The 19,132-nt window shown below is 41.4% G+C and overlaps 1 long non-coding RNA gene across 1 annotated transcript in view; it reads left to right on the top strand.

Moving 5' to 3' along the window:
* Window positions 1–19,132, top strand: part of LOC118399027 (uncharacterized) — a 64,119-nt gene that overhangs the window by 38,967 nt on the left and 6,020 nt on the right. The window contains exon 4 of the long non-coding RNA XR_004828742.2: window positions 6,641–6,777. This is a non-coding gene — a long non-coding RNA (uncharacterized LOC118399027). The remainder of the gene's footprint in view (window positions 1–6,640; window positions 6,778–19,132) is intronic.

The following is a 19,132-nucleotide window of genomic DNA, read 5'->3' as shown; positions in this document are numbered from 1 at the left end:
CCCACAACAGTTCTGGACATTTAGACAGAGTGGGCCATTTAGAAAGTGTCAGCTCTACGCTAAGATGCTCCATTAATCTTGCTTTTTAGTCCAGGTCTTGGTTGAAACTGTGTCCAGGAAACTGCCCCGTAAAATACATGTACTATGTATTGCTCTGTCAATTTATAATGAATAATGTATAATAATGTGTAAAACCACTGAGTAAGAAATGTGAAATAGGGCTGTGTCCAAATGGCAGCCCCCAGGTGGTGAAGGTAGGAAACAACACCTCCACTTCGCTGATCCTCAACACAGGGGCCCCACAAGGGTGCGTGCTCAGCCCCCTCCTGTACGCCCTGTTCACCCATGACTGTGTGGCCATACACACATCCAACTCAATCATCAAGTTTGCAGACGAGACAACAGTAGTAGGCTTGATTACCAACAATGACGAGACAGCCTACAGGGAGGAGGTGAGGGCTCTGGGAGAGTGGTGCCAGGAAAATAACCTCTCACCCAACGTCAACAAAACAAAGTAGCTGATTGTGGACTTCAGGAAACAGCAGAGGGAGCACCCCCTTATCCACATCGACAGGACCACAGTGGAGAAGGTGGAAAGCTTCAAGTTCCTCGGCGTACACATCATGGACAAACTGAAATGGTCCAACCACACAGACAGTGTGATGAAGAAGGCTCAGCAGCGCCTCTGAAGAAATTTGGCTTGGCACCTAAAACCCTCACAAACTTTTACAGATGCACAATTGAGAGCATCCTATCGGGCTGTATCACTGCCTGGTACGGCAACTAGACCGCCGCCAACTGCAGGGCTCTCCAGAGGGCAGTGAGGTCTGCACAATGCATCACCGGGGGCAAAGTGCCTGCACTCCTGGACACCTACAGCACCTGATGTCACAGGAAGGTCAAAAAGATCATCAAGGACAACAACCATCCGGGCCACTGCCTGTTCAACCTGCCAGAAGGCGAGGTCAGTACAGTTGCATCAAAGCTGGGACCAAGAGACTGAAAAACAGCTTCTATCTCAAGCCATCAGAATGCTAAATAGCCATCACTAGCCAGCTTCCACCCGGTTACTCAACCCTGCACATTAGAGGCTGATGCCTGTATACATAGACTTGAAATCACTGGCCACTTCAATAATGGAACAGTAGTCACTTTAATAACTTTTACATATTTTGCATTACTCATCTCACATGTACAGTGGGGAGAACAAGTATTTGATACACTGCCGATTTTGCAGGTTTTCCTACTTACAAAGCATGTAGAGGTCTGTAATTTTTATCATAGGTACACTTCAACTGTGAGAGACGGAATCAAAAATAAAATGCTAATTAATTACTTAAAAATCATACAATGTGATTTTCTGGATTTTTGTTTTAGATTCCGTCTCTCACAGTTGAAGTGTACCTATGATAAAAAATGACAGACCTCTACATGCTTTGTAAGAAAACCTGCGAAATTGGCAGTGTATCAAATACTTGTTCTCCCCACTGTATATACTGTATTGTATTATATTCTACTGTATCTTAGTCTATGCCACTGTGACATTGATAATCTCATATGTATATATTCTTAATTCCGTTCCTTTACTTAGATGTGTGTGTATTGTGTATACTGTTGTGAAATTGTTAGATATGACTTGTTATATTTCACTGCACTGTTGGAGCTAGAAACACAAGCATTTCGTTACACCCACAATAACAATCTGCCAAACACGTGTGACCAATAAAATCTGATTTGATTTAGATTTGATGTATTCCCTAAATAGTGCTGTACGTTTGAACAGTGCCCATAGGGACGCAATCTATGTGTGTGATTGAATAAGGGGCATAAGGCCAATTAAGGCACATTAGACTTTGAAAATGTTATTTGAATTTCATCATTGATAAGTATTTGGTGCAGCATGTGGACGTATAGAGCTTTTATAAATTATTTTCATTGCTCAACTGCACTCTTTTAACTAGAGGTACACATACAATACCATAACCTAAACACCATTATCATGGTTTGTTCATGGTCACAGATTACACAGTGTATTGCCCTTTTCATTGTTGCACTCCCCCATTTCCATTACAGATTATGACAGCCTCTGGTCCAGTAATATCGACCAAATGGACATTTGTGGTGCTTTTAACCATTTTGTCTCCTTTTTGGCCACCTGGCCACCTTTTTGAAAGAATAGTTTATGAGAATTCCTCTAATTTCTCTATAGGGAGTTAATTTAACTTGAAACAGACTGTACAGACAATCTTGTTTTTTTCATTTCAAGTATTTTATGTCTGATATATTTAGTACCTTGCTAAAGATCGATGGGAAAAAAATCCCCATGGGCTTACTACAATTCTCCCCGACTCATTGTTGAATCATTAACCTATATTCTTTATTTGACAATTGCTACTGGTGTTATCCCTAAATTCTGGAAAATGGCACGTGTCCTCCCCATACAGAAGGGTGGAGATCCTTCCGACTTAGATAACTGTCGCCCAATTTCCAAGTTATCTTGCCTAGCCAAGGTATTAGAATCCGTGACCAACTCCCAGCCCTTGTTGATTTAAAACTTGTATTTACAGTAATGCGAGCAAAACTAAATATATGTTCTCTAATTCACGCAAAGAAAATTCTCAGATGGACTAAACACAGTGCCTTCAGAAAGTATTCACACCCCCTTGACTTTTTCCACATTTTGTTGTGTTACAGCCTGAATTTAAAATGGATTCATTTGAGATGTTTTTGTCAGTGGCTTACACACAATACCCCATAATATCAAATTGGAATGATGTTTTAAAAAAAAAAGTATTGAGTGTTCAACCCCTTTCTTATTGTAAGCCTAAATATGTTAATTGAGTAAAAATGTGCTTAACAAGTCACATAATATGTTGCATGGACTCACTCTGTGTGCAATAATAGTGTTTAACCTGAGTACCATCTATAGGCCAGCTATTAGTAGATGGGAAGAAAAAAAGGCAGACAACTACTTTTCTACTTTTCCAATGAGAGACACCTTGGAAAAACTACATCTACTCATTCATTTTTCAAAAAACAAGCCTGAAACCCTTTCTAAAGACTGTTGACATCTAGTGGAAGCCATAGGAACTGCAATCTGGGAGCTATGCATTTGTATATCCCATAGACAAGCATTGAAATGGCCTGTGACCTCCAAAAAATATTATACGGATGGATTTTCCTCGGGTTTTCACCTGCCATATCAGTTCTGTTATACTCACATACATTACTTTAACAGTTTTAGAAACTTGTTTTCTATCCAATGCTACTAATTATATGCATATCCTAGCATCTGGGTCTGAGTAACAGGCAGTTTACTTTGGACACGTCATTCATCCGAACTTACGAACACTGCCACCTAGCCCTAAGAGGTTTTAAATATCTGTGCGTTTGGATTGATAAAGATCTAATCTATTAAAACACCAAATCCATTCCCAGGGATGGTTAACTTTTGGGGTTCCACCAGTCTGAACCAATCTAGGTAGATCTGCTTCAGTTTTAATGCCCCCCTTTCTTGGACTAGCCTGCAGAACTCCTTGCATCTTGACTCCCTGGTGCTGCCAGGGCAGTTTAACATTATAGTGTTAGATTTGTTGAATGAAAGTTAGTTGTTTTGATTGAATTAAGAGATTGTTTTGGTTGTAATGTTGAAAGTTGTAATGTAGTTTTCTTTTTGTTTTGTTTGAAGGATCATTTTTGTACTGTTGTATTGTTGTATTGTTGTATTGCTCAGTGAGTTTCCCCTGACTAAATAAAAGTTAAATAAAAAAATGGGCAAACACCCTGGATTATATAGCCTTTGAATTAAATGGACAGGTGACAGGTTTCTACTGTGATCTCATAAATTCGCCATCTTCCCGAGAGTCTGCTGTTCTGTGTGGTTGCAGGAAGTACAGCTATTAGTACCAATATGTCCGAAAGCATGGGAGCTTGTGTTTGAGCTCCCCCACCATACTGCCTTCCCCCTCTCCTCCTCCTTGCCGTACAACCCCCCTCCACTCCCCCTAAGTCCCCCCCCCAGTGTGTCTGGCTAGTGGCTCAGACAGTCACTATCCGCATTGCGTTACAGTGCTCGAGTAAGGAGGGGAAAAGAACATATATCATTCATCTGTGCCTGCCACTGTTTCTTGTTTAAGCACTCAAATAAATACTTGCTTGACCTCTCCTCTAACAGGATAAATATACCCAGCATGGCACTAGTGACAACTATTGTCTGCTATTTTGGAATTTTGTGCCATTCGTAGGTTTGTGGGGGCACTTTATTATTTTTGACTTTGTGACATTCCTTTCTGCCGTCAACCATTGATGTTTCCTTCTTGATATAACCAATTGTCTCATGACTTTATATTGATTGTGTTATATTCATATATACAACTTGTGTTGGTTTAAAAGTGCTACACAACTGTGGCGTAGTATAAGTGAATCAAGTAACATGAAAATAACAGTGAATCTGTTCATGTGTGCATTTAAGATAAACGTGTCCATGACAAGTAGAAATGATCAAAGAAGACATGGTAGTTATATGCACATTTATAATTGGGATTCTAACTGTAAAATATTTATATTAAGAGATATTTATAAGAGGAAGATTCTTAGGGACATATTTGCTTCAGAGGTACTGAGTGTTGTGTAGATGTAGAGATGATGATAGATGTATGTTGTTTAGATGCCCAGTGTATAATAGTGAGGAGGTTGGCGGTCGAACAGAATGTGAGGTTAATCACCTTTGGGTTGATGTGGCTTTGATCCTCATGCTGTGTGAATACCACAGCCTCAGTCTCTGTCTGCTCCTGCCACTGCCACCTTCCCCCACTCCCTCCCTGCCTCCAGCTCTCACACACATTTACTCTCTTTCCCAGATGCACGAGCACAGCAGTGTACGAGCACACACACCACACATGCAAGTGTGCGCACGCACATACGTACAGATAGACACACAGACATAAAGACACAAATGCGCGCACACAGACTGCAAGATGGGCGAGACAAGTCGTCACGCCTGAAAACAACACAAGGGTGAGAGTATGAGTGAGAAAGAGAGAGAGAAAGTGAGAGGGAGGAAAAGGGAATAGATGGAGATGAGGGGAAAGGGGGTGAGAGACAGAGCAGGGGAGGCGGGGACAGAGCGGTGAGAATGTCAGCAGGCAAGAGAGAAAGATGGACTGTAAGCTTGCATATGTGTTTTGTGTGTGTTTGTGTGTGTGCGATGTATATAGGTGACACAGATTTATGAGGGGAGGAGGTCAGAGATGGCGGCGCTGGCTGGTGTTTGTGGTAGGGGGTTGTGGAAGTATGGCTGTAAGTACAGCAGCAATGGCATCAATGCGATTGTCTGTGTGTACCTGTCTCACACAATGGCTGCTTGGACTCTAATCGCCCGGAGAATTAGAGATCCGACTTGGCAAATGGAGACAGCCATTCACAGAGCCAGGGACAGAGCCTGTGAGAGGGATAGGAGAAGGAGAGAGAGACAAAAAAAGAGAGAGAAAACTGGAGGAGTAGAACGGGCACCTTTTTCATGTTACTGTCTAGGCTATAGCCCTGGGAAAAAAGGAAGACAGTGAAGATGGAGCAGGATAGGGCTTATTGTGCTTTATTTCCTTTACCGATGGAATAATTGTCCTTTTTCTCAGTGGGGTAATAGATCAATAACTAATCGAGAGTGTGTGTGTCTGTGTGTGCTACTGTGCTACTGTGCATGTTTGCATGTGTGTGTGTGTGCACGCTCTTGTGTATGTATGTACAGTATGTGCATCCATTTGTGTGCATGTATGTGCACACAGTCATGTGTGTGAGTGTGTGTTTACACAAGGAACACAAATTCTACACCAGCTAAAGCCGAAATGGTGAGTGGATACACTCGAGCAAACAGGCAAACAAAAAGAGAGAAGCTATCTATTTGACCTCTTTGGCCAGCCGGCGTTATTCTCTTAACATTTCTTCTTTCACATTCATCCTGTTTCTTTTTGCGTGGTGTTTCTACTCCCTCTCTCTCTGGTTTTCTTCATCCACCTTCCTCTTGTGCTCTCATGCTTTGGAGAGAAAGGATGAGCTCATAAATCTGGGACAGGGAAAACCAGAGGGACAAGAGGAAATTGAAGGGGTCTAATTTCAGACAGTACATGCTACATGCACCTTCGTTGTGTTGGATTTATTTGCATTACATGTATGTATTTCATTGCATGAGCAGCAAACTTAGCGCTTTGGTAGTATCTCAGTAGTTTTAAGCCTTTTTTTTACTTTTAAGAAAGCATATGTTTAGTTATGTTTCACTGTTGTCTAATATAGACTAGTGTAGAAATGTGTCTGTAAATCAATAATATTTCTACAAAATGTATATTTAAACTCGAATATGTGTGTGGGTGCGCAGACCCACTAACCACTGCGGCCCCCCATGAGTTACATTTTTTTGTGGCCCCCTCCCCATCAAAGTTGCCCATCCCTGGTTTAGACAATAGTATGTCAGTCTGTTTCAAAAGTAACTTTTTCTCTGTCTGTCTACCACTAGGGGGTAACTATAGGAATGAAATGCATATACAATATCTTCATGTCTTGAAAGATTCAAATGAAAACACAAGAATAGTACAGGGCATCAATACCATCCAATGATTTCTTACCCCTGTCTTTTTTCATCTTTCAGGTAACATCTCTGGCAAGTTTGGAGGTTTAGAGATGAGCCATTATGAGGTGGAGCCATTCACCAACCCAACACACAACACAATTATATGGTATCCAAACTAGTGGCAGATTGACTCTTTCTTTCAGGGATCGTCATAAGTAAGTTTCCCACTAACTGCTGTTCGCCGTTTCGCTACAAAAGCCTTTATACACCACTATCATTGTTGTGTTATACTTTTATCCTCAAATAGATTCACATAAGTATATTTAGAGACTTGACTTATATCTAAGCATGTTTTGTTGTCCCTGAGACCCTTAACCTGTGATTACTTTAAGGTCACAGGTGAGGTCCTTGGGAACAAGGCTGCATGCAAGTTCATCAGAATTTGGGTGAATAAAAAAACTATTAGGTAGAATGATGTAATCGGGATCAAGAAGATGTCATTGGATGAACAGCCAAGGAAACACAGAAATATCACCACCTAAAGCATCAGTTACCCTACTGGAAATATCACCACCTCATGCACCAGTTACCCTACTGGAAATATCACCACCTAAAGCATCAGTTACCCCTACTGGAAATATCACCAACTAAAGCACCAGTTACCCTACTGGAAATATCACCACCTAAAGCATCAGTTACCCTACTGGAAATATCACCACCTAAAGCACCAGTTACCCTACTGGAAATATCACCACCTAAAGCATCAGTTACCCTACTGGAAATATCACCACCTAAAGCATCAGTTACCTACTGGAAATATCACCGCCTAAAGCACCAGTTACCCTACTGGAAATATTACCACCTAAAGCACCAGTTACCCTACTGGAAATATCACTGCCTAAATCACCAGTTACCCTACTGGAAATATCACCGCCTAAAGCACCAGTTACCCTACTGGAAATATTACCACCTAAAGCACCAGTTACCTACTGGAAATATCACCACCTAAAGCACCAGTTACCCTACTGGAAATATCACCACCTAAAGCACCAGTTACACTACTGGAAATATCACCACCTAAAGCACCAGTTACCCTACTGGAAATATTACCACCTAAAGCACCAGTTACCCTACTGGAAATATCACTGCCTAAATCACCAGTTACCCTACTGGAAATATCACCGCCTAAAGCACCAGTTACCCTACTGGAAATATTACCACCTAAAGCACCAGTTACCTACTGGAAATATCACCACCTAAAGCACCAGTTACCCTACTGGAAATATCACCACCTAAAGCACCAGTTACACTACTGGAAATATCACCACCTAAAGCACCAGTTACCCTACTGGAAATATTACCACCTAAAGCACCAGTTACCCTACTGGAAATATCACTGCCTAAATCACCAGTTACCCTACTGGAAATATCACCGCCTAAAGCACCAGTTACCCTACTGGAAATATTACCACCTAAAGCACCAGTTACCTACTGGAAATATCACCACCTAAAGCACCAGTTACCCACTGGAATCTTACACAAAATAAACACATTCTGTTTGCAATTCTAACATGTTCCATCTCATGTGAAATTACTTGATTACCTGTTTCCTATGCATTTGTAATGTGTTTTGGAACTACAAAAGGCACTCCATACAACCTTTTAAGGTGTTTATGAAATCATGTTTTATGTTACAATTCGATTTGTGTTACAATACATTTTGTTATTGTGAATTGAATGTATATTCATACATTTTTAGCATGTCCATTTCTGGTAGGGGACCCTCACAAAAGTGTCTTTAATAGAATAATAATATTATTTTTATTCACAAATGATAAGGCTAAACTCCAATGTATTGATAAAGGAAATACACATTTTCTTGGAAAAAATGTATAAGGGAAGACATTGACATTGTAAATAAGGACACTAAAAGTATGTCACACAAGCATATAACAAAGGTGTATGGAGTATAACGAACTCATCGCAGCTCGGCCACGAAAATGGAAGAGGCAATTTCTCAAAATATAAAGCAATGCATTGGTTTGTCTGCCACCAATGAAAAACCATGCATGGCTTAAAATGACTAGTATGAATAGTAAAAATAATCAGTTTCACTTAAGGTCGAGAGTTTTGATAACTACACCGCATATAATTCGAGATATTTGCGAACAGATTTTTTATGTCCCAATACCATGGCATCGGGTTTATGAACTGATTTACAAAACAACAATTGAAGCAGAATTCCATTATTTTTTATTTAATGTTATTATGTAAAATTCTCACCACAAAAAGAATGCTCAATATATGGGGCATTGAACAGTCAGTCCTGTGCAGACTTGAAGAAACAGAATTAATAGATAATCTCTTTTGGTACTACCCTTCGGTGGCTCGCTTTTGGAGTCAGGTCCACAAGTGGTTGTTAAGTCCACAAGTGGTTGTTAATAAGTCTGTGCTCAGATTGACCTACAAACAGTACTGTTAGGAGATTTGAAAAACCACGATCAATTAATGGGAAATATGATAATACTCTAAGGTATCGTATTTATTTTTAGAAGAATCTCAGTAGAAATGGAACAAATAGAAAGGTTCAAGTCCCTCATAAAACATCACAGTAAAATAGGAGGATGTATGCAAAAGGAAATAGTCAAATGTTAGTGTATTGGGAAAGGTGGCTTAGTCTGTGGTTATCTGAGAGTAGGAATTCAGATTTTTTAAAACATTTTTACATTTGACCTGGAGTCCAGTGTAATTAGGAAAGAAACGTCATACACTGATGGTACAAAACATTAGTAACACCTTCCTAATGTTAAGTTGCACCCCCTTTTTGACACCTTGTCGAGTCCAATCCCAGACGAATTGAGGCTATTATGAGGACAAAATGGAGTGCAACTCAATATTAGGAAGGTGTTCCTACTGTTTTGTACATTCAGTGTCATATATATATATATATATATATATTTACAAAGTTTAAGTCGAATGTTTACATTCACTTAGGTTGGGAGTCATTAAAATTCGTTTTTCAACCACTCCAAAAATTTTTGTTAACAAGTCATTTTTCCAACAATTGTTTACAGAGATTATTTCACTTATAATTCACTGTATCACATTTCCAGAAGTTTACATACACTAAGTTCCCTGTGCCTTTAAACAGCTTGGAAAAAATGTCGCTGGCTTTAGAAGCTTCTGATAGACTAATTGACATTATAAGAGTCAATTGGAGGTGTACCTGTGGATTTATTTCAAGGCATTCAAACTCAATGCCTCTTTGCTTGACATTTATTTTTTTATTTAACCTTTATTAAACCAGGTAGACTAGTTGAGAACAATTTCCCATTTGCTACTGCGACCTGGCCAAGATAAAGCAAAGCAGTTCGACACATACAACAACACAGAGTTACACATGGAATAAACAAACATACAGTCAATAATACAGTAGAAAAAGTCTATATACAGGCAATAAAAAGGCCATGGTGGCGAAGTAATTACAATATAGCAATTAAACACTGGAATGGTAGTTGTGCAGAAGATGAATGTGCAAGTAGAGATATTGGGGTGCAAAGGAGCAAGATAAAAAAATAAATACAGTATGAGAATGAGGTAGTTGGATGGGCTATTTACAGATGGGCTATGTACAGGTACAGTGATCTGTGAGCTGCTCTGACAGCTGATGCTTAAAGCTAGTGAGGGAGATATGAGTCTCCAGCTTCAGTGATTTTTGTAGTTCGTTCCTGGAAGGAAAGGCGGCCAAAGGAAGAATTGCCTATGGGGGTGACCAGTGAGATATATCTGTAGCGCGTGCTACGGGTGGGTGCTGCTATGGTGACCAGTGAGCTGAGATAAGGTGGGGCAGATACTTGTAGATGACCTGGAGCCAGTGGGTTTGGCGACGAGTATGAAGCGAGGGCCAGGCAACGAGAGCGTACAGGTCGCAGTGGTGGGAAGTATATGGGGCTTTGGTGACAGAACAGATGGCACTGTGATAAACTGCATCCAATTTGTTGAGTAGAGTGTTGGAGGCTATTTTGTAAATGACATCGCCAAAGACGAGGATCGGTAGGATTGTCAGTTTTACTAGGGTATGTTTGGCAGCATGAGTGAAGGATGCTTTGTTGCGAAATAGGAAGCCAATTCCAGATTTAACTTTTTATGTCTGCAGGGGCAGTATTGAGTAGCTTGGATGAAAAGGTGCCCATTGTAAACGGCCAGCTCCTCAGTCTCAGTTGCTAATATATGCATATTATTATTAGAATTGGATAGAAAACACTCTAAAGTTTCCAAACCTGTCAAAATATTGTCTGTGAGTATAACAGAACTGATATTGCAGGCGAAACCCTGAGGAAAATCAAAACAGGAAGTGGCTTCTATTTTGAAAACTCCATGTTCCATAGCCTCCCTTTGCTGGATTTAAAGGGATATGAACCAGATTCAGATCGCTTCCTCAAGGTGTCTACAGTCTTCAGACATAGTTTCAGGCTTTTATTTTGAAAACTGAGCCAGAACGATAACATTGCGTCAAGTGGTCACTTGAGTTTTGCTCGCGCAACAGAATTTGGACAGCCATTGTTTTCCTCTCTCCTACTGTGAAAGACATTTGCGGTTAATATATTATCGATTATATATTTTAAAAACAACCTGAGGATTGATTATAAAAAACGTTTGACATGTTTCTGTGGACATTATGGAAACTATTTGGAATTTTCGTCTGCGTTGTCGTGACTGCTCTTTCCTGTGGATTTCTGAACATAACGCGACAAACAAACGGAGGTATTTTGGATCTAAAAATAATCTTTATGGAACAAAATGAACATTTGTTGTGTAACTGGGAGTCTCGTGAGTGAAAACATCTGAAGATCATCAAAGGTAAACAATTAATTTGATTGCTTTTCTGATTTCCGTGACCGAGCGATCGATAAACTTACACAAACGCTTGGATTGCTTTTGCTGTAAAGCATAGTTTCAAAATCTGACACAACAGGTGGGTTAACAAAAGGCTAAACAGTGTTTTCCTATATTGCACTTGTGATTTCATGAATATAAATATTTATAGTAATATTTATTGTATGTAGCGCTATGCTATTCAGCGGTTGTTGATGACACTTATACCAATATCGGGATTGCAGCCATAACAAGTTAATTTAGGATTGGAGATGTTTGATATGAGTCTGGAAGGAGAGTTTACAGTCTAACCAGACACCTAGGTATTTATTGTTGTCCACATATTCTAAGTCAGAACCGTCCAGAGTAGTGATGCTGGACGGGCGGGTGTGTGAGGGCAGCGATCTGTTGAAGAGCATTTAGTTTTACTTGCATTTAACAGCAGTTGGAGGAGAGTTGTACGGCATTGAAGCTCGTCTGGAGGTTACCTCTCTGGGATATGTGGGCCCACCTGGCCAAAAGCCAGTGAAAGTGCAGAGCGCCAAATTCAAATAAATTACTATAAAAATCTAACTTTCATGAAATCACATATGTAAGATACCAAATTAAAGCTACACGTGTTGTGAATCCAGCCAACATGTCAAATTTCAAAAATGCATTTCGGCAAAAGCAAACAATGCTATTATCTGAGGATAGCACCTCCGTAAACAAAGAGAGAAAACATATTTCAACCCTGCAGGCGCGACACAAAACACAGAAATAAAAATATAAATCATGCCTTACCTTTGACGATGTCTGACCAGCATTCTATGTTGTGTGTCTGGTTCGTCTATTTCTATGTTTGGCCTGATATGGCTCTCAATCAGAGGCAGGTGTTAGTCATTGTCTCTGATTGGGAACCATATTTAGGTAGCCTGTTTTGTGTTGGGTTTTGTGGCTGATTGTTCCTGTCTTTGTGTTTGTGGCAACAGATAGGACTGTTTTGGTTTTTTCACGTTTCTTGTTTTGTAGATTGTTGTACTTTCATCTTTATTAAAGATGCACAAAACTAACCCCGCTGCATTTTGGTCCGCCTCTCTTTCCCCAGAAGAAAACCGTTACAGACAAGCTTCTTTTGTTGGCACTCCAATATGTCCCATAAACATCACAAAGGGTCCTTTTGTTCAATTAGTTCCGTCGACATATATCCAAAATGTCCATTTATTTAGCGCGTTTGATCCAGAAAAACACCTGTTCCAACTTGCGCAATGTCACTACAAAATATGTCAAAAGTTACCTGTAAACTTTGCCAAAACATTTCAAACTACTTTTGTAATACAACTATAGGTATTTTTTAAATAAGTAAATAATCGATCAAATTGAAGACGGGATGATCTGTGTTCAATACAGGAAGAAAACAAACTGACGCTACCTTTCTGATCACGCGCCTCTATCTAACAGTACACTTGAAGTGACCCTCGTTTTGAACAGGACCACTTCTTCATTACACAAAGGAAAAACCTCAACCAATTTCTAAAGACTGGTGACATCCAGTGGAAGCGGTAGGAACTGCAAGAAGTTCCCTTAGAAATCTTGATTCCCAATGAAAACACATTGAAAAGAGAGTGACCTCAAATAAAAATCTGAATGGTTTTTCCTTCGCCTGCTACATAAGTTCTGTTTTACTCACAGACATGATTCAAACCGTTTTAGAAACTTCAGAGTGTTTCCTATTCAATACTAATAATAATATGCATAATATGCATATCTTATTTAATAATATTTAATAATAAAATAAATGTATTATTTTCTGGGGATGAGTAGCAGGCAGTTGAATTTGGGCATGCATTTCATCTGGACTTGAAAACACTGCCCCCTTTAACCAAGAAGTTTTAACACAGTGTCCAAAGAAGGGCCAGAGGTATACAGAACAGTGTCGTCTGTGTAGAGGTGGATCAGAGAATCACCAGCAGCAAGAGCGACATCATTGATGTATACAGAGAAGAGAGTCGGCCCGAGAATTGAACCCTGTGGCACCCCCATAGCGACTGCCAGCGGTCCGGACAACAGGCCCTCCGATTTGACACACTGAACTCTATCAGAGAAGTAGTTGGTGAACCAGGTGAGGCAATAATTTGAGAAACCAAGGCTGTTGAGTCTGCCGATAAGAATGTGGTGATTGACAGAGTCGAAAGCCTTGTCTCTTATCGATGGAGGTTATGATATCATTTAGTACTTTTAGTACTTTTAGTACTTTGAGCATGGCTGAGGTGCACCAGCTCTGAAACCAGATTGCATAGAGGAGAAGGTACGGTGGGATTCGAAATGGTTGGTAATCTGTTTGTTAACTTCGCTTTCGAAGACCTTAGAAAGGCAGGGTAGGATAGATATTGGTCTGTAGCAGTTTGGGTCTAGAGTGTCTCCCCCTTTGAACAGGGGGATGACCGTGGCAGCTTTCCAATCTTTGGGAATCTCAGACAATATGAAAGAGAGGTTGAACAGGCTAGTAATAGGGGTTGCAACAATTTCGGCAGATCATTTTAGAAAGAGAGGGCCCAGATTGTCTAGCCCGGCTGATTTGTAGGGGTCCAGATTTTGCAGCTCTTTCAGAAAATCAGCTATCTTGATTTGGGTGAAGGAGAAATAGTGAGGCTTGGGCGAGTTGCTGTGGGGGGTGGAGGGATATTGATCGGGGTAGAGGTAGCCAGGTGGAGAAAAATGCTTATTGAAATTCTCAATTATAGTGGATTTATTGGTGGTGACAGTGTTTCCTAGCCTCAGTGCAGTGGGCAGCTGGGAGGAGGTGCTCTTATTCTCCATGGACTTTACAGTGTCCCAAAACTTTTTGGAGTTTGTGCTACAGGGTGCAAATTTCTGCTTGAAAAAGCTAGCCTTAACTTTCCTAACTGCCTGTGTATATTGGTTCCTAACTTCCCTGAAAAGTTGCATATCAATGGGGCTGTTCGATGCTAATGCAGAACGCCACAGGATGTTTTTGTGCTGATCAAGGGCAGTCAAGTCTGGAGAGAACCAAGGGCTATATCTGTTCCTGGTTCTACATTTTTTGAAGGGGGGGATGCTTATTTAAGATGGTCCGAAAGGCACTTTTAAAGAATAACCAGGCATCCTCTACTGACGGGATGAGGTCAATATCCTTCCAGGATACCCGGGCCAGGTCGATTAGAAAGGCCTGCTCGCTGAAGTGTTTCAGGGAGCGTTTGACAATGATGAGGGGTGGTCGTTTGACCACAGAACCATTACAGATGCAGGCAATGAGGCAGAGCGCTGAGATCTTGGTTGAAAACAGCAGAGGTGTATTTAGAGGGCAAGTTGGTTAGGATAATATCTATGAGGGTGCCCGTGTTTACGGATTTGGGGTTGTACCTGGTGGGTTTATTTTGTAATTTGTGTGAGATTGAGGGCATCAAGCTTAGACTGTAGGATGGCCGGGGTGTTAAGTTTAGGTCACCTAGCAGCACAAGCTCTGAAGATTACATGGGGGGCAATCAATTCACATATGGTGTCCAGGGCACAGCTGGGAGCAGAGGATGGTCTATAGCAAGCAGCGGAGAGACTTGTTTCTGGAAAGGTGGATTTTTTAATTGTTTAGGGTACAGACCTGGATAGTGAGACAGAACTCTGCAGGCTATCTCTGCAGTAGATTGCAACACCTGCCCCTTTGGCAGTTCTATCTTGTTGGAAAATGTTATAGTTAGGGATGGAATTTCAGGATTTTTGGTGGTCTTCCAAAGCCAGGATTCAGACACGGCTAGAACATCCAGGTTGGTAGAGTGTGCTAAAGCAGTGACTAAAACAAACTTAGGGAGGAGGCTTCTAATATGCATGAAACCAAAGCTTTTAAGGTTACAGAAGTCAACAAATGAGAGCACCCGGGGAGTAGGAGTGGGGCTAGACACTGCAGGGCCTGGATTAACCTCTACATAACCAGAAGAACAGGAGTAGGATAAGGGTATGGCTAAAGGCTATCAGAACTGCTCGTCTAGTGCGTTCGGAACAGAGAGTAAAAGGAGCAGGTTTCTGGGCGTGATAGAATAGATTCAAGGAATATTGTACAGATAAAAGTATGGGAGGATGTGAGTACATTGGAGGTAAACCTAGGCATTGAGCAATGATGAGAGAGATGTTGTCTCTAGAGATTTAAACCAGGTGATGTCACCACATGTGGGAAGTGGAACTAAATGGTTGGTTAAGGCATATTGAGCAGGGCTAGAGGCTCACTAGTGAAATAAGACAATAATCACTAACCAGGACAGTAATGGACAAGGCATATTGATATTAGGGTAGAGGCATGCGTAGCCGAGTGATTATAGGGTCCAGTGAGTGGTTGGGCTGGCTGGAGACACAGCGATTCAGACAGCTAGCAGGCCGGGGATAGCAAGCTAGCAGAAGGGCCTTATGGAGGGACATCGCAACGGAGGAAAGTCTGTTTTAGCCTGCGCATGCGGTGACGTCGATAGACCAGTCGTGATGGATTAGTAGTGTTCCTAGTAGCAGAGGGGTCCAAGTCTAATTGGCAAAATAGGTATAGTGGCCCAAGGAATTGGACGAATAATCTATTCAGCTAACAGTCCAATATGCTCTAGACAGCTAGCTGGCCGTGGCTAACAGCTAGCGGGCCACGGCAGGCAGGCTAGCAGATGGGCATTCAGGGGACGTCGCAACGTAGGGGCCAGTTGAGTACCCCCTCGAGCAGATTACGTCGGTAGTCCAATCGTGAAGGGGAAATCAAAAGATATCAGCCAAGACCTGAGAAAAAAAAATTGTAGACCTCCACAATTCTGGTTCTTCCTTGGGAGCAATTTCCAAATGCCTGAAGGTACCACGTTCATCTGTACAAACAGTAGTATGCAAGAATAAGCACCATGGGACCAAGCATACGTTATATGTTATTGTTACAGGAATTAAATTCCTCTGTTTTAATAACCAATTAAAATGAATCACTCTGTCAATTCATAAGAGGTTGTAAGACACTTATTGGTATAAAATGGACAGAGACCAGCCTTTGAAATCAACCAGCTGCGTTTATTCCGTGAGTACTGCTCCTTACACATTTTGCCACAGGTTATAAACTTAAAATGACGTCATTAGTTTCAGTACCAGCCCGTATCATCTCCGCTCTAGTACAATGGCTGTATGGTTCTCACATCGTCTCTCCCTATTAAGATGATATATGACTGAGCCTAGGACAGCTGGTGTAGATAAGCCTTCTAGCCAGTCTGGCTATACGTTCATTCATTTCTACCATGGTACAGACAGTCATTGTTCTAATTCTTGATTATATTTACACACATTATATTTAATACTAGGATTAAAAAGAAAATTCATACATATACAGTAACATAATAGTATTCTGATTCGTACATATACAGTAACATAATAGTATTCTGATTAGTACATATACAGTAACATAATAGTATTCTGATTAGTCAGTCCTGATTGAAATGTATACATAATTAGTCATCGTTGATAAAAATTCCCTTAACAGTTATAGAGTTCTGTCCTACTATCCAGGCCTGTACCCAAACAATTTGAACTTCTACTTTAAAAAAAACACCTCTCTAAAAACAAGTATCTCACTGTTGCCACCTGCTATAGACCACCCTCTGCCCCCAGCTGTGCTCTGGACACCATATGTGAACTGATTGACCCCCATCTATCTTCAGAACTCATGCTGCTAGGCGACCTAAACTGGAACATGCTTAACACCCCAGACATCCTTCAATCTAAGCTTGATGCCCTCAATCTCACACAAATTATCAATGAACCTACCAGGTACAACCCAAAGTCGTAAACACGGGCACCCTCATAGATATCATCCTAACCAACTTGCCTTCTAAATACACCTCTGCTGTTTTCAACCAAGATCTCAGCGCACTGCCTCATTGCCTGCATCCGTAATGGGTCAACGGTCAAACGACCTCCACTCATCACTGTCAAAAGCTCCATGAAACACTTCAGCGAGCATGCCTTTCTAATCGACCTGGCCGGGGTACCCTGGAAGGATATTGATCTCATCCCGTCAGTAGAGGATGCCTGTTTTGTTTTTTAAATGCCTTCCTCACCATCTTAAATAAGCATGCTCCATTCAAGAAATTTAGAACCAGGAACAGATATAGCCCTTGGTTCTCTCCAGACCTGACTGCCCTTAACCAACACAAAAACATCCTATGGCGTTCTGCATTAGCATCGAACAGACCCCGTGATATGCAACTATTCAGGGAAGCTAGAAACCAATATACACAAGCAGTTAGAAAAGCCAAGGCTAGCTTTTTCAAGCAGAAATTAGCTTCCTGCAACACAAACTCAAAAAGGTTCTGGGACACTGTAAAGTCCATGGAGAATAAGAACACCTCCTCCCAGCTGCCCACTGCACAGAAGATAGGAAACACTGTCACCGCCGATAAATCCACTATAATTGCTTTCCACCTGGCTACCACTACCGCAGTCAACAGCACTGCACCCCCCACAGCAACTCGCCCAAGCCTTCCCCATTTCTCCTTCTCCCAAATCCAGTCAGCGAATGTTCTGAAAGAGCTGCAAAATCTGGACCCTTTCTTTCTAAAATGATCTGCCGAAATTGTTGCAAACCCCTACTACTAGCCTGTTCAACCTCTCTTTCATATTGTCTGAGATTCCCAAAGATTGGAAAGCTGCCATGGTCATCCCCCTGTTCAAAGGGGGAGACACTCTAGACCCAAACTGCTACAGGCCTATATCTATCCTACCCTGCCTTTCTAAGGTCTTCGAAAGCGAAGTTAACAAACACATTACCGACCATTTCGAATCCCACCGTACCTTCTCCTCTATGCAATCTGGTTTCAGAGCTGGTCATGGGTGCACCTCAGCCATGCTCAAAGTACTAAACGATATCTTAACCGCCATCGATAAGAAACAATACTGTGCAGCCGTATTCATTGACCTGGCCAAGGCTTTCGACTCTGTAAATCATCACATCCTCATCGGCAGACTCGACAGCCTTGGTTTCTCAAATGATTGCCTCGCCTGGTTCACCAACTACTTCTCTGATAGAGTTCAGTGTGTCAAATCGGAGGGTCTGTTGTCCAGGCCTCTGGCAGTCTCTATGGGGGGCCACAGGGTTCAATTCTTGGACCGACTCTCTTCTCTGTATATATCAATGATGTCCCTTTTGCTGCTGGTGAGTCTCTGATCCACCTCTATGCAGACGACATCATTCTGTATACTTCTGGCCCTTCTTTGGACACTGTGTTAACAACCCTCCAGGCGAGCTTCAATGCCATACATCTCTCCTTCCGTGGCCTCCAATTGCCCTTAAATACAAGTAAAACTAAATGCATGCTCTTCAACAGATCGCTGCCTGCACCTGCCCACCTGTCCAACATCACTACTCTGGACGGATATGTGGACAACTACAAATACCTAGGTGTCTGGTTAGACTGTAAACTCTCCTTCCAGACTCACGTGAAACATCTCCAATCCAAAGTTAAATCTAGAATTGGCTTCCTATTTCGCAACAAAGCATCCTTCACTCACGCTGCCAAACATACCCTTGTAAAACTGACCATCCTACCAATCCTCGACTTCGGCAATGTCATTTACAAAATAGCCTCCAATACCCTACTCAATAAATTGGATGCAGTCTATCACAGTGCCATCCGTTTAGTCGCCAAAGCCCCATATACTACCCACCACTGCGACCTGTACGCTCTTGTTGGC

The sequence above is a fragment of the Oncorhynchus keta genome, chromosome 20, assembly GCF_023373465.1.
Source record: "Oncorhynchus keta strain PuntledgeMale-10-30-2019 chromosome 20, Oket_V2, whole genome shotgun sequence".
Classification (NCBI taxonomy): domain Eukaryota; kingdom Metazoa; phylum Chordata; class Actinopteri; order Salmoniformes; family Salmonidae; genus Oncorhynchus; species Oncorhynchus keta.
The sequence above is the reverse complement of the archived record's forward strand: the minus strand, read 5'-3'. Positions and strand labels throughout refer to the sequence as shown.